The sequence below is a fragment of the Pelodiscus sinensis genome, chromosome 9 (genome assembly GCF_049634645.1).
Source record: "Pelodiscus sinensis isolate JC-2024 chromosome 9, ASM4963464v1, whole genome shotgun sequence".
NCBI classification, from domain to species: domain Eukaryota; kingdom Metazoa; phylum Chordata; order Testudines; family Trionychidae; genus Pelodiscus; species Pelodiscus sinensis.
In genome coordinates this window covers 44,101,647-44,106,657 of record NC_134719.1, presented here as the reverse complement: position 1 = coordinate 44,106,657, position 5,011 = coordinate 44,101,647, and positions in this window count along the sequence as shown.

Below are 5,011 nucleotides of genomic sequence, written 5' to 3'. Positions count from 1 at the left end.
TCAGGTTTCTCCCAGACAAGGCACAGAACTGGAGTCATCGCCCTCCCACTACCCTGAAGAGCAATGAAGATGGTGAACCACTTCAGCTCTGGGAGACTGAAGTTCTAGAGTACAGCTCTAGAAACCAACCACCAAATGGGATCAAACCCCCCAAATAAATACATCTTTCTCTGTGTAAGAGTTTTACACAATGAATGCTGATTCAGGCAAGCCCCCTTTATCAATGAAAGAAGGGTGTGTGTGCACACTGATTGTTCCCCTAGGTAACAGTTATTTACACTGGGATTGATAGTAACAAAAAGTTTTTATTAAGTACAAAGAGTAAGATTTAAGTGGTTGCAGGTGAAAACAGACAAAAAGTAAATTACAGAATTAAAATGAAAATAAAACACATAGCGGCTGCATCTAGACTGGCATGATTTTGTGCAAATACTTTTAACGGAAAAGTGTTTCCGTTAAAAGTATTGGCGCAAGAGAGCGTCTATACTGGCACGGATGCGTTTGCGCAAAAGACATCTTTTGTGCAAAAGCATCTGTGCCAGTGTAGATACTCTCTTGCACAAGAAAGCGCCGACGGCCATTTTAGCCATCGGGCTTTCTTGCGCAAAAAATCAACTTGTCTGTCTACACTGGCCCTCTTGCGCAAGAATACTTGCGCAAGAGGGCTTATCGCTGAGCGGGAGCGTTGGAGTATTTGCACAAGAACCACTGATTTTGTACAGTACAAAGTCAGTGTTCTTGTGCAAATACTCGCGGCCAGTCTAGACAGGCGGCAAGATTTTGCGCAAAATCAGCCGCTTTTGCGCAAAATCATGCCAGTCTAGATGCAGCCAGCTAGTTCTAATACACTAAATCTTACTATAAAGCCTTCAAGTAAAAGATGATCTTTTACTCTGACTTGGGTCTCCAGTTGTCTTTGTTACCCAGCCTGCCAAACACAAAGGAACTGATAGCTTCCCATTGCTTAAGCAGACTTTTTCTTGGGTGGGAATCTACATCCCTCTCTTCCATGAAAAATTAACTGGTCAAACAGGCATCCCATTACAAGATGGCATGGGAGCCACGTGTCTTCCTAGGATCAACCACAGCTTAGACTTAAAGGATAAACAAGGCTATTTAAAAGTCATTAAATAGATCACCCAGTCATTAAGGCTTCCAGAACACTATTGATGGCTCTCATTAGCACATTTCAAACCATAAACAATTTCATATTTCTAACTATTCACACAAGAATGATACATGCACCAAAATAAGATATGCAGATCCAGCTGACTAACATTAAAATCGATAGATTATATGAGGTAATTTGTCCATAACATCTTTGATGTATGTATATTATATTCATAAGCCAATTTCATAAAGCATGGGGTGGAGAACCATCACACTAGGCACCACATTTCAGGAAAGAAAATTGGAGAAGGCCCAGAGAAGAGCAACAAAAATTATTAAAGTTTTAGAAAACATGACCTATGAGGGAAGACTGAAAGAATTAGGTTTGTTTAGTCTGGAAAAGAAAAGACTGAGAGGTGACATGATAATAGTATTCAAGTATCTAAAAGCTGTTACAACGAGGAGAGAGAGAGAAATTATTATCCTTAACCTCTGAGGATAGGACATGAAACAATGGGCTTAAATTCAGCATGAGAGATTGGACACTAGGAAAAACTTCCTATCAGGGTGGTTAAGTACTGGAATAAGCTGCGTAGCAATGTTGTGGTATCTCCATAACTGAAATTTGTTTAAAGCAGGTTAGACAAACACCTGTCAGGGATGGCCTAAATAGTGCTTGGTTCTGCCACCAGTGCAGGAGACTGGACTTGATGACCTCTAGAGTTTGTCCATCTCTAGATTAGCCAAAATAAAAACATCAAGACATACTTTTCCTTTATTTCATATATAAATTTCTACTAAACTTTTAAATCTAATCGACTTTCAAAATGTTTGCTGATAGATAGCTTTTTGCATTTTTCTCAATTTGGGCAGTAAAACTTAATAGGTTCAGTTCCCATTTGTTTATAGCCACTTTGTTTCTTTATGTACCATCAAACTGCTGATGTATTGTGGAATATTTACATTTTTTTAAATGGTACATTTAATTATTTTAAAAATAATATTTTCTGAAAAGAATTCATAATGCCCATTCATTCCGATAAGAAAGGAAAGAGCTCTGAATTGAAATGATAGTTTTACATGTAAATTGAGGCATTCATTGTCTTACCTGAGAGTCAAGTTACATGTAATGTGATATAAGAACTGTAATCATGCTAAAGGGCTTCCTTCTAGGATCTGAAAATTGTGTACTCATCCTTTCAATTGCATTGTCTGCATCATACTTCTCAGGACAAAGAGTTTGGCATCCTTGTATGTATTCCTTTCTAGAAAATAAAGAGAACAGGTTAAGAAGGTCGAAAGACTTAATATTTTTCTTGTACATTTTGTCTGTTTCTAGATAAAACAGAAATAAATTGTTTCTTCAGGGTGTGACCCTTAGAGGTATTGAACATATCTTAGAATTTGGTTCCCCCGAGAGATCCCAATACTGCTGTACTGAAATCAAAAGTAATCCTTCTAATACTTCAATGGAATCTTTAGATGGTCACATTTTCCCATTTTTCTACTCCCTTTACCACCAAGTCATCATACATACCTGTTTTGTAAATATCAGAAGTGAGAACTATCTATTACTGTCCATGTGGTATTGGTGGGGGTTTTTTTCAAATGCTGCACTGAATAATCCAAAGCACTCCATCTCATGTAACCGATTCATTTAATAAGAAACTGAAATATAATAGGCACCAGAAAATGAAAATATTTAATAAATGGAAACATTTATTTCATCCAATTAAAAGGCTCAAGAATGAAGTGGCCTGCCTCAGTTTGACATTTTAAGGCACAGTTATAATTAAAGGCAAACCACATTTGCTGTAAGACACAGGAAAATGTGAGAAGACACTAGAACAAAGATCCAAGACTAAACTGGAAGCAGGGAGGCTCACATCTAGTAATTAAATATGTTGCCAACAAGCCATAAGTCTCCACTGCATAAGCAAGGAAAACATGAGCATGACAGGGTGTGCGTACAGTTTGGCGTTCATAATGCATTATCACAAGGGAAACAAGTGCATCTGTTCTGTATTAATTGTAGATTATTTAAGTAGCTTTAGAGAGATTTATAAGTATTATACATACAGTGTTATAGTAATATAGACAAACCACAAAAAGATTAAATAGTCATATAGTAAAAAGACAAAGGTTTCAAGGTACATTTTTATGAAGCCCTTATCTAGGGGTCTCTGGAAAACCAGGGTACATAGAGCAGCGAGGAGTCCTGTGGCACCTTCTAGACTAACAGAAGTGTTGTAGCATTGATGTTCCAACACTTCTGTTAGTCTATAAGGTGCCACAGGACTCCTCGCCGCTTTTGCAGATTCAGACTAACACGGCTACCCCTCTGATACAGGGCACATAGAGTGCATCATAATTCCCATCTTCCCTGCACGTGCATGCAGCCATTATTCTTCTAGTTAGTACAACAGTAAGTACAAAGGAGGTGGGATGTCAACTAAAGGACTTGTCCACTAGTGCTCCATAACTTTAAAAAAGGCATAGGGCTTGCTAGCTACAGTTCCCAACCCTGCATATTGTAGATAGAAGCACTGTTCTCTTCTGGAAAAGCCAAATGATTCCCAATCTCTTATTGTGATGGCAGAGAGGTCTAGGAACTCACTATGCAGTTGACAATACTTTACATATCCCCCATGCAATATTAAAACTAGTAAGGACTAGATTTGCATAATGTATATTTGGAAGCATACACATACTCCTGGGTTATGTCTACACTGGCGGGTTCTTGCGCAAGAACACGTCCACGCTGCCATGTGCTTTTGTGCAAGAGCATCCATGGCAGTGTGGACGCTCTCTTGAGCAAGAAAGCTCTGATGGCCATTTTAGCCATAAGGCTTCCTTGCGCAAGAATCCCTGCACCCATCCACACTGCCCTCTTGCTCAAGAGCTCTTGCACAAGTGAGCTTACACTTGTTATAAAAGAGCATAGCTCTTGCAAAAGAAGCCCTTTCTTATCATGCTTTACTGTAAATCTTCTTGCGCAAGGGCAGGCAGTGTGGACATAGCCTTGGTGTATATATATTTACTCTCCATATATAGACAGTGAAAAAAAAACTATGGTGACATGCAGCACAAAAATCAAAGTCGATTAATGTTGAGCTTTTGTGGCAGTCACTTGCCATGAAATCTATCTTCTTTGTCAATCCCTTATTGCAGTTTGCTTATGCCACGGGTCTTGCCCTCATCCTTATTGCTGTGCATTGCCTCCAGGCTAACACTGCTTAAAAGAACAGTATTCTATGTAGAAATCGCTATGCTTTGCTAACAATTTACATCCATAGATTGACTGTTAGTCAATTCACTGAATATTTAAGGAGAGTTAGCTAAGATGTCCAACCTTAAGAAGTCCTTTTCTTTCACTCTACCCTCTTTTGACACTTTTCTGGTCTTATAACAGGATACTTTAAAAGAAGACCATAACAAATGCATGTGATAGCAACTTCATAATTATGAGCAAGATATCTCATTATGTGTGATCTACCTTCCCTTTGCTGATTGCAGTGGCTATGACATGGGAGGAATCTTCTGTTCCTGGCTGGCAGTGACTGCTAGATTATTTATATACTTTTCTATGAGATTCACCATATACCTGAGCACCTCATAAACACGAAGTTATCCATACCACAACCCTCTGAGGCAGGAAACATTTTCACCACTATTTTATAGATGGGAAAGTGAGGCACAGACAGACTGACTAGCCCAAACCTACATCTTATAGCTATCGCCAGAATCCAGATCTAAGCCTCAGTCCAGTACTGTAGCAACAAAAGCCTCTCTGCAGACCCGCTTCTCTTCCTGATACAGTGAAGCCTCCCACGACTCCTACCAACAAGTTTAATCTCAATTAAACCGGCTCGGGAGATGCTCAGCCAGACTAGGGCAGAGA